The sequence below is a fragment of the Solanum tuberosum genome, unplaced genomic scaffold (assembly GCF_000226075.1).
Source record: "Solanum tuberosum cultivar DM 1-3 516 R44 unplaced genomic scaffold, SolTub_3.0 scf00121, whole genome shotgun sequence".
Classification (NCBI taxonomy): Eukaryota; Viridiplantae; Streptophyta; class Magnoliopsida; order Solanales; family Solanaceae; genus Solanum; species Solanum tuberosum.
Window position 1 is genome coordinate 49,362 of NW_006239046.1, and position 12,710 is coordinate 62,071.

Consider the following 12,710-nt stretch of genomic DNA (forward strand, 5'->3'; position numbering starts at 1 on the left):
AATTAAGAAGTATAAATAATCGAAGTCAATTTATAGAACTCAACGTGAGTTGAGGTCGATCCCACAGAGAATTTCTTTACATAAATGATTTCACTGTCGCGTTTACCCAAATATTGTTAATATTTCCTAAAGAAAATAATTACGGAATGTAAATTGGGTTTAGTTGTAAAGTCCTAGTAACTAAGATTAGTAAGCAAAATCCAGATTAACAATTAACGGAGTATTAATTCTAAAGTTGTTTCGATAATTAAATGAAACTAGGACTGTGTTCCCTATAACGTTGTGTCTAGTGTTTTTCCGTAAATGAGTTTTAGGCAATTCATCTCTGCAAAATACAGGCGAGTTAGATATATCTAACACTTCTCAGTCTTATTAGATAACTTTCACTCAAACCCTCTCGATCCTAGAGTGTTAACAAGTTTTACCTTCTCTTACGATAGTGTTAAAGTTCTTTTCTCTAGAACTCAAACTTTAACTCCATTTCTTCAGGTTAATTCAGCTATTTCCCAACTATCATATTTCTCTCGAACAAATGACGGATACAGGCTAACTCTAATGTGTGCACTCATTAGAATACATGAATAACAAAAGCTAAATTATAATTTGCAAATATAAATCGCCTTCCACTCGTCTTACAAAATTACTCTTAGATTACGTCATAGATCCCACAATCCCAGTTGTGGTATTTAGCCACTCATGATTTCACAAGAACATACAAAATTATATTATGAAAACATGATAAAAAAGTACTTACAAAAATATGCAACATCGATAAGCACTTTGATAATTCAAAACCGGAAATCCAACTTCAAAACTTGATTCAATGTTAATCGTCAAAAACTAAAGCTAAGAGTATTGGAAACTTAGTCACTCGTTCCAGATATGATGAGATAAAAACTAAAAAATGACCTAATTAATTCAAATAAAGTGTTTAAAAAGAGTCATACTCGAAGTAGGACTGAACTGTCGGGCAACTCCATAGACATTAAGACGGTCCGTCAAGGGCTTCATGGTCCATGAAGCCCTTCGTGGACTTTACTTGGTTTTCACAAAACTGATTCATCAATGCCTGATCACTGGAAATACACCACGGACAATACCACAGACCGTTATAGAGACCACATTCTGTTTTGGTATCTGTGGTCTTTACTTGGTCAATTCCCATTTTAGCTCCTCGAGGCCTAAGCACTGGTTCAACTCTACGAGCACCTCCACGGATCGTTGTAAGGACCACGGCCCGTGAGGTCGTCCGTGGTCTTTACTTGATGTTGCCAAAATTTGTCTTCTTCATAGCTGCTCACTAGAAAGATCCTCATCACGATCAGTAGTGAAGACCACGGTCCGTGTGGCTGGCTGTCTTTGGTATTTACTTTCTTCAATTCACTTTCACTAAATTTTCTTCTTTCCTATCTTCTTTCACGTCCACCTGTTTCACCTGTACAAACACTACCAAATACATTATATCCACATAACTGCACCTAATTCTAGTACTAATCATTAGTCTTCAAGCATCAAATATGCCAAGATTTCGCGGCACATCACGCATCGCCGACTAGATCGGCTAACCCGACTTCGATCGCATAAAATCACAACATAGATAGGGTGAAGATTCAAGCCAAAAGGGCGATGAACAGGAGCATTTGGCGCGTAGCCGACCGGGTCGGCAACGCTCTACTTATTCCGTCCAATGACCCCGAAGGCAAAAAACTGGGAGCGTATAAATTGAATGTTGAAAAGAGAAAAGCCAAAGCTCGAATTGAAGATACTGCTATCTCACATTCGTTATGTGTTCTTGGGAGCTAATAACACATTGTCCGTAATTATTGCCGTGGATTTGCTTGAATGGCAAATGCAAGCGCTTATCAATGTGTTGAAAAGATATATCAAGGCCATTGGATGGACGATTGCCGATATTATATCCACAAAATTCAATTGGATAGTGAATGCAAGAAAAGTGTTGAGCATCAAAGGAGGTTAAATCCCCCCAATGCAAGATGTGGTGAAGAAAAAGATCATCAAGTGGCTCTATGCGGGAGTTGTATACCTTATTGCGGATAGCAAGTGGGTGAGCTCCGTTGCCAAAAAAGGGTGGTATTACTGTGGTCCCAAATAAGAAAGGGGAACTTGTGCCAATGCGAGCGGTTACCGGTTGGCGTGTATGCATGGCTACCAAAAATTGAATGCATGGAACAAGAATGATCATTTCCCAATGGCCTTTATGGATCAAATGCTTGATAGACTTGCGGGGCGTGGATGGTATTGCTTCTTAGATGGTTACTTCGGTTATAATCAAATATCCATTGCACCAGAAGACCAAGAAAATACAACCTTTACATGTCACGACCCAAGGTACCCTCTAGGCGCAACATGACGTATAGGACCCGTAGAGGCCCCATACAAGACACTTAGCATTCATAACATAACAAATAGAACAAAAGAGATAAAAAACAACATTTCAAATCCAAAGTTTTATAAAAGTAAAGTAGAAGTCTAAGGACTTGTTTCATTAGTCATCTAACACATAAGAATGAAATTGGGCCTAGACCATACATCATGTCCAAAGATGATAGTAAGAAGGAAAACCGGAAACAATGAAAATCCATCCTCGAAGCATGAGGACTCACCAAAGCTCGAAATCTCTCAAATCAACCTCTAGCCACAAAACTAAGATCCTTGATTGTCGGACCCTACATTTGGGGAAATATAGGCAAGAGTATGTACCAAGTATGATAGCCATGCATATAAACATTTAAAACATGCTAAAAAGGGAAATTTTCATGAGTAAGCAATGATCAAGCAAAAACATAAATCTTGAGAGTTAGAAACCATAAGTCATAAAACATGATCAATGCAAGTTAACATCATCTTAAAACACACTTACGATAGTTCTTGAAGTAACCTTGGTTCATCATAAGTTTGCTTATTTGTGGGAAAAAGCCTTAACCGACATATGAGACCATGCGACCTAGCAACATGGAATCCAGTGTCTCCCACACCGAAAAGAGTTGTCCTACTTGCCAAGGTAAGGACCATGAACTTCTAGATATTGTGGATCCACTAGCTAATTTCTATCTAGACAATCATATGTTGGCACATAGTTTATGGGACTTGGGTAATCGCCACTTGTCCACTCGGTACTATGCTTAATTTACACGAAATATTTCTTAATCCTATTCATCTTAGCTCTTAGTGGAACATGGGTAATCACCTCATGTCCTTACATCACATAACATGGGTAATCGCCTCTTGTCATTCAATAGAGAGCATGGGTAATCACCTCTTGCCTCAACATTAGATTAACTCTTTAATCATTGGTTCATTTTAGGTGAGAAAACCTTTCACAATGATGCATTCATGTGTATATGAGAAATTCTTTCAACTTCACAATAACAATCATCATCATTGATACTTCACTCTCAAAGCATCCTTAAGACATTTACACAAATTCCATAAGAACATGCTTAATTTCATAATCTCCTCTTTCATAATTCAAAACCCACTCATATCATCATGACTTGGAAAACATGGGAAGTAAATGGGGAATCATCCTAAGCCATATAATTTCATCAATTCATGCATAAGAGATCATAATTCAATCATTTTAATCAATAATCAAGAGAACCCATAACATAGAAGAAAAACCCTAACTCAATTGGGGATTTCTAACTTTAAAAATAGGAGAATTTGGGAACTCCATGAATGGAAGGAATCTATGGATGAAAAATATCATACCTCAATGCCAATTTCTCAACTTTAATGGAGGAATTGAAGACTTTACTTGAAACCCTACGTTGAATCCTTCTTCTTCAAGATTTCTAGAGAGCGAAATATTTAGGAGAGAAGACTAGTTCTTCTTTTGTAAATTTGAGAGAATGATTTTCAATTGGGGAAATTTTGGGATTAAAACACTTATATAGGGGTTTTAGTGAAGGGTAACATAACATAATATTAGGATAAAATAATTAGAAAAAGACCCAACTACCTCTAAGAAATAACTGCCCAACCCGGTCGACGGTGGGGACCTACAGTCCGTGGGTCCACCTATGGACCGTCCTGTCCCTCCATCGTTTGGTTCAGAAGCTTGAAATTTTTGGACCTCAACGACGGGACCAACCCATAGGCCGTGGTCCAATCGACGGGCCGTGGGTCCAAACCGTGGTCCTCAACTTTCAACCTCAAAATCTCTAGAAGTCTGGGACTCACCTACATAACCTATTTACGGCTCATGCATTGAACAATGGACCATCCTGGTTAACCGTTGAAAGGTACAAAAAACTTGAAATTTTGGAAAAACTGACTGGCCAATCCACGGACTTGACCTATAGTCTGTGGTTCATTCTACAGGTCGTGGTTGGCCTCCGTCAGAATGGAAACAATTTATTCTGAAAAATTCAATTTGTCTTTTCAAATCCGAAATGTTATATAACATGTCCATATGGGACGTTTTCTTTCAAAAGAATGCCTTCCAGATTGTGTAATGCGCCGACAATTTTTCAATGATGTACACTCTCTATTTTTGCTGATATGGTTGAAGATTCGATGAAGGTATTCATAGATGACTTCTCGGTTGTGGATGATACATTTGAAGCGTTCCTTGAGTACCTTGGTAAAGTATTGCAAAGATGTGTCGAAAATAACCTCGTTCTAAATTGAGAGAAATGTCATTTCAACGTCAAAGAAGGTATTGTCTTGAAGTACAAGATTTCAGGAGAAGGCATACAAGTGGATCAAGATAATGATGATGTAACACCTCAGATTTGAGAAAAGGCTAAAAAGGGATTTAGCATGCTTGTCAAGAACCCAAAACTAGACCATGGGACCCTCCACGGAGCCCTAGACAGGTTGTGAATAGGACCACGATATGTCATAGTGCTTGTGACAAGAAGGCAGAACCTGCCCAAGGAGGTTCCCTCCCACGGACCCTTAGACGGGCCGTGAAGAGGGAGACGGGACGTGTAACGACCCGAGGGCACCCCCTAGCTGTTACATGCGTATTCGACCTCTCGGAGGTCTTATACAAGCCTTAGCATTCATTCATCGCATAGATCATAAAATCACTAAGAATTTAAAACTTTTATTCAATAAAACCATTTGACTTAAAGAGTCATCAACATTTGAAAACACCAATACGCAAGCGGAACTACTAAGTCTCTTTAGCCAATCTTAGACAAGAACTTAAAACATAACTAAGGGACATGGCCCTTTACAAATGAAATGAAACTTAAGTGTCTATTACAATGACTAAGAAACTTCTAAACATAGTCCTCCAATCTTGACGACATACCAAAGACTTGGAAGAGTGAAGCAATCCAAGCAACTCCAAAGCACAATCTCCTCCTAGTTACCACAACCAACACTTGTGGTAAAATAAAAGAAAAGGGTTAGTACAACACATGTACTAAGTATGAGGATATGCAAAACATGCTAAAAAGGACATTTGTTCGGAAATTATGCTTTCATGCCATTTTGATAAAATCTCATGAACATCAACATAATAGGCACCTTACAAGTCACAACCAACAATACAAAGTCATATGCTTCACAATACCTCATAAACACACAAAACCCATTTACCTTTACCTTCTTGCCTTGGACCTCCACCTTAAGTAACCCTTAAGCAATACCGTTGTGCAATGTATGGGCAACGTCCCATACCATCACCCACACTAAGGCACCACCTAAGGTAACACAAAGTGCACTTACCATGCATACCTCAACCTTCACCAATTGATCACATGAAACATATAAGCACATAAGCCAATAGGTCACTTCATAACGCTAGAACACTCATCAAATGTCATCCCAAGACTCACCTAAGTAAGACATGGTGAGGCAGCCTATACTACCTCTTCATACCACACCCAAGTGATCCTTAAGGCTACACAAGACAAGCTCCCTTCACATCTCAACATAAATCGTCGATTCAACTTAATGCTTTTACACAACTCCATTCACTAATGACATAAGATCATCACCTACATTCAATTCAACATAAGCACTTACGTCCAATTCATTACGACTCACTTTCACATTAGCATGCTCAAAGACCAACACTTTCATAAATTAGCCCAATAAGAATCATTCATTCCTTATCATTACTAAGACACACCAAGATTCTCCCTTAAAATGTCTAACTTGTGCAATGTCTAGATGATGTCCCATTCCACCACATATCCTAAGTAGTACACCCTGAAGAGACCCTAGTTCATTCATTCATTAGTGTGAGGGAAAAGCCTTAACCGACATAGACCATGGAGCTTGACATGGAATCCCGGTAATACCCTTACCGGATGAGGGATCCCTACTTGCCTAAGGTAGGGTCATTCTTTTAGCCTTTATGTGGTAGAGACCACTAGATAGTCCTATGTTGGCACAGAGTTAAGGGATAGAAGGATTGCTTCTAAGTACCCAAATCTCAACTAACGAAGGGGCCCCCATATTAATGGTTGCTACTAATTACTCACATCTCAACTAACGAAGGAGTATCCACCCATCTTCATATCCTCTCGGTGCTAGACATTACTCCCCCACGGAGTTTGGACATTCATTTCATTTAGGGATAAGGATTGCTACTAAGTACTCTCATCTCAACTCACGAAGGAGCACCCATCCTAGCCCAACATTCATTCATTTAGGAAGCTCTTGGATTCAAAGATGAGAGAAGCTTTCATCTAGGAACCCCATTCATTTAAAGGAGTACTTTATGAGACTATCCTTACAATAGACCCAACTTCCATTCATTAGCATTAACTCCCATTCTTTTCATTCATTCTCACATTCTTTCATTCATTCTTCACTAGGTGTGAGAAGAGGTAAACATAGTCTACCTTAACCTCACCTTTATTATAAGTCATTCAAAGAAGACAACAACCAAGCATAACACATAAGGTCTCTACACAAGGTCACCTTTCATACTCTTAGACCATACACAAATTCACATCATATCACATTACCATCACATAATCAACATTACTCAAAACAACAATCATCTAACTTTGCCTACAAGGCCATGATCACAACATGCTTATAAAGTAAACACCTCCCCAATGTCAAAGGGATCAAACCTCACAATTCTAACATCTACTACATATATATATATATAATACTGGAATCAAATAATCTATGTACAACTTCATTATCATCATAAACCTTAGGTTACAATTGCCCATTCAAGGCCAACATCCAATATAACACAATTGACCATCAATTCCTCATAATTCAATATAGAACAATACATAAATCAATAGCCCATAACAATCTACACATTAATATCACATTATTAGCTCATAATCAATAGACCCACTTTAGACCCAAAATTAGGGTTTCAAGATATTCAAGGGTTCATGGAGTTTTTTTACCTTAAAACCATCAATATTAACATAAAACATCATTTGAAATACTTTTATGCAAGAACCCCATCTTAGAATTGAAATTGGGGGTTTTCAGTGTTTTTGAAAAATCATTGAAATCACTTTGATTTGGCTCTTTGATTGAAAGGAGAATCAAAGATAAAATCCCCATACCTTTATGATTAATGTCCTAGGAATTTGAAGAGAAATCAGTAGGAACCCATCCCCCTAGCTTGAAGCTTCATCAATGTCTTCCATAGAGTTCTAGAGAGAGTTTATTTGAGAGGGAAGGTTCAATTTAGATAATGAGGTCTAATTCTAGGTCTTGGGATTTTATCCACTTAAAATACCCTAAAATAGGTATAATAACCTTTATAATAATTCCCCAAAGTATCCACACTACCCCTCACTTAGTTGGACCTTTTTAAACAAGTCAAACTTGAGTTTTATTTTCGCAGATTTCGTCGGGAAACAAGTCCGCGACGCGGAGGTGTTCCCACAAGTTTTTAGAAATTAAATTTCGCGACAGAAGAGTCTGCGACGCGGACCAAACTTTTGGCCCTTGGTGGAGCTAGTCCGCGACGCGTACATGCTCTTCCTCATTTATAGTTATCCATCATGCCCGCTTTTAGGGAAATTAGTCCATTCCAGCCACTTTGGTTCTTTCCATATCTGCAAAACAATATTGAACATGTTACACGTAGTTGAGAAAACCAAGAAAAATTTACACGGTAACAGTTGCAAGACTCGCCGAACGGGTCGGCAAGTCGCCGAAAGCTTTTGGCGAGCCAAGTCAGCCCGCCGAAAGTTCCAGAACAAAAATGCTCAAAAATAATAGCAAGTCAACGATGTCCACGACTATTTGGAGGATTTTTGACACCTTTCGGGGAGCAAAAAGTTGATTGCCAAAAGATACACAAACATTTTCAGAAAAGAGGCGCAGAAGGGCGATGAGAAGGGGCTTTCAGCGAGCTCTGGCATATCGCCGAAAGTTACAGAACTCAAACCCCCCAAGTTAGAAAAATAAAGGGCGATCTAGGGGACCTTAGGCAAACCGCTGAACCACTCGGTGAGCTTGACCCAGCTCGCCAAATAGTCTAACCTGCCAATTTTCTACCCCGACCTTCAAAATCTAGCCTGCAACCCACAAAATTAATATTAAACTACTTTTCTATTCAATTAAGACCCATAAGACCCAAACCCATGGGGTACTCAAACTTCCCCCTATTTAGCCAAAACCTGTCAATTGACGTCTTTTGCCCTTAAGAATGACGTCAACCACTCCATCATTGGGCAAAATTTGATAATTAGCACGATTCGGGGTTACTCAGACTTCACCCCACTAGACCCACAACAATTGCAATGCAACCCAATAATTTTGGCAGGCTAAAACTCGGGAATTCATTATCTAAAGCCAACAAACAAAATTTAAAACTAACTACGAGCAAATTTAACACCGCACGAATAATAAATCAACAATTTAGCACAGAAAGAAACCACACAATGATTATGCATTCAATTTCAACCAATTTTTATAATGGGCTTCGAAAAACCAACCTTATATGCCAATTAGTTGTAAATCTAGGCTAGCAAAGTAAATCCGAAATCCCACCCCGAGTAAATGATCCCAAGAAAAAATAAGATTAAATGTGTGAGTATTAAAAAATATATAAGCGACTGTGAGAGTTTGGAAGTTGAAAAGTATGAAAATGAAGAGATTTTGAATTTAAAACGGTTTTCCCTTTAAAGACACTTCGGTTCGCGCACCGGTCGGCGACCACAACATACGTCACTGGCCCACTCGACGGTGCACCAAGTATCATTTTGGCTCGCCGAGTTTTATAGAACCTCCAATAAACTTGGTGGTTCAAACGGCGGTTCAAGTCAAGCTTGCCGACCTGTTCGGCGAGTCGACGACTAAACCTTTCGCTCACCATGTTTTACAAAAGCTCCAACATAATTGGTGGTTTGAACAGCGTTCCAATATGGGATCGCCAACCTGTTCGGCGAGTCGTCGACTGGACCTTTAGCTCGCCTACGGTTCCTTTTTCCACAATTTCAAACTTTCAACCTACACAATCAACACTCGTTATTCAAAAGAAATATTAAAAACATCAAAAAATAGGGTAGCCTCCGAAGAAGAACCTTATTTAACGTCATAGCAGGAAGAAAATACCCATTCAAACTTCATTTTTTGTGTCACTCGGCAACCCTCCTTTTGGTCTTGGATTCAAATGACTCAAGATTTGACCCATTTGTGTCTCCAGCTGCTTTATGGACATCGAGTGAGACGTCACTATTTGATTTAGAGTTGGGACATCTTCTTTCATTTCTTTCAAAACTTTATCTGACCCTTCCTGTGAGACTCTGTGGTTCTTTCGCATAGTATGTGTATCATTGCATGAGTGTATGAGCTTTATATGACTTGGTGTGTCATGTTAGAAGAATAAGTTTGCATAAGGGTGGTAAAAATGAAAGAATTAAACTACCGTTATGGGTCAAGGATGCCCTTAAACAAGTTGGAGTTAAAGAATGTCTCTTCTAACACTCCGCCCGTTCGGAAGATTTAAGTTAACCAGTACCTTTAGGGAAAGACTAAGAGTGTCTTATATGCTAATAAGGATGTTTTATAAGGTGATATAGTCGCTCAATGATCGTAAGTTAAGTTTTGAAGTCAAGCAAGTTGGGAAATAAAAGTTGACAAAGGTTAGAGTAAGTTTCTTTAATAAACCTTCTGAAATTTGGATTAAATGTCTCAGACCTTTTTTCCCAATATATAAAGCTTTAGAAGAACCCCAATATATGAAATTGATGGTCTACGAGTCTACTTTCCAACGTATTAAACCATTTGTCCATACGACTTCAGAATTGAGAGATATTCAGATTTTAGTGAGACTGCACAAACAGGCACGTGAAGGCGGGTCCCTAGCCCCTATGTCGATTTAGCTCTATAAGATTTGGTTTCCCTTTGTTCTAACTCATTTTTTTAAACCAAAAAATAGAAGAAAATAGTCCTAAATACTCTCTAAAGGTTCCCCATCATCCAAGTAAATATCTACAAGATTTCAATGTGGTTTCACCCTCGGAATGTTCATAGAGATTATGTTACTTCTTTCCTCCTCGTTGGTTGTGATTTGAAGGATTCTTCGTGGTGAAGGATTCTCTCTTTTATGTGGTGTTGCTGTTGTTTAGAGGAAATAATTCTCACCTTTCATTTTATTGAGTGATCCAAAGTTATAGCTATGCTATATAAGAAAGAGCACGAATAGACGGCTGGAAAATCATATATTGATGGTATGTAATGTTGGGCTGTTTTTGAAGTATTTTCTGATGTTGTTGTTGCTGGAATTTTTGGAAATCATTTTGTTGTGTGTGGTAGTTGTTCATATGAGTCTGTAAGAGAAGAAGAAGTATAGATGGATAATTAATTATAAGATAAATTAAGTGTAACATTTGTTCTATTATTGCATTGCATATTTCAAATGATTTCTTCTTGGTTCAACGTCTTGTGTTTGAAGAGACTCTTTGTAATTGAGGAGACATTCTAAAATATTATAACCTCCATCAATTTTAAGTTAAGGTTCTGCCCTTTTATTTTCGTATTGATTATGAAGATAAAGACGTGATTCCAAACGTAATTATTGGACGAACTCACAAGATAGTGATTGGAAGCCGTAAGTTCGAGTTATTATGGTTATATTAAACAATTATAGGACTGTATTACATATATTTTTCTGGCTTTAATGGTTTGAAGACTCATGGTTTGGATTTGGTTGTGGTTATTTTGTGGTTGGAGAGGAGGGGTGTGGCGATACGTCGAATTTTTATTATTGTGCAGGCATACTCTATTTGGTTGTTGTTGACTATTGTGTAGGCCTCCACTTGTTAATAGATGTTGCAAAAATGTATGTTACATCATTAATTTGGGGTTGTCATTTGTAGAAGAAAAGGTAATGAAGCATACATTTAAACAGGGTCTGGCGAGCTAATTACTCTGCTAGTAATATCTAAATTGCTACTTTGACCCTGCCGTGTTAATATTATGCATGTAATGGTTGTGTGGCATGATTTTCTGTAGATTACATACTGTGACATGATTTTCTGTAGATTACATACTGTAAGGAAGGGGTACAAACCATATTGATACAACAAGACCCAAAATTGAGGTATGTTAAGGCTAAGCACTGTACTTCCTTTGAGCAAGAATTTTGGAATCCTAAATCGTCAAATATTGTTTTACTATTCTATTACTAGAAAGACCTTTTGTGAAAAGCATTGATATTGTACCTGGTGTATTTTTGTGACTCCATTATGTTGCTATTCCACTCGTTCGGTTAGATAGGGTATTTGGCGTCTTTATGTCATTTTGTTGATTCTCTTGACTATAGGTCCATGTATACGAATTGTAACTTAAAAAGATTAGGGATGAACAATATGAATTTGAAATCAATCCTCCTTCCTCGCTAATTTATATTTTTGAAAACTTTAAAATAAAACGTCGATCTCCAAAACTCTTAAATGTAAATCGTAGGTTTAAAATACTAACGTACGGGTTTTTCAGAAATACTTTCTTTAACAAACTACTAAGGAAACATATATAGATATTAAATGAAGAACTTTAAGCTCTTTATGAACTTCCTGATGTTTAAGTTACCTTTCTAAATCCAAGTTAAGTGTTTCAGTTTAATCTACAAGTATGTAAGTTTCACGAGATATTGACATGTGATACGAAAGTAATTACGAGATTATGAGGACAAGAGTACCAATGAGCCAAGATTGGCAACATGATTTAGGTAACAAATGCATTACGAATCCATGATATTACATTCTATACATTCTACTTCCGAGCTATAATTGGAAGGTATGGGGCCTATTGCCTATATTAATACGAATGAGACACAGATGACCACAAGTTGGCGAATATGATCCCGGTTCTCTACCGGAAGGCACCACCATTGCTAGCACTTGGTTGGGTATGACATGCATTTGCATCTATATATACATGTATTCACGACATACGATTATGCGAGCATACCATGCATATTTAGATTACATAAGGTTTGATGTCAGCCATGGCAACTACCAGAGTTTCTGTTTCATGTGGTATCTTTATTCCCCTTTTTACAGTAACTATTATTATTCTATATTCTGCCTTACATACCAGAACATTTTTATTTGTACTAATGTCCCGTTGCCTGGGGACGCATTTTTGTTTTGTGTGTGAAGGTCCAGGTAGGGATTGTGATTGACCCCTCTGCTAGGATTTGGGGTTCAGTTGTGAGTTGGTAAGCTCCACTTCTTCCTGGAGATTTCATAGGATATTACTTTTATTGTACAGTTTGGGTATAATCGGGGCCTTGT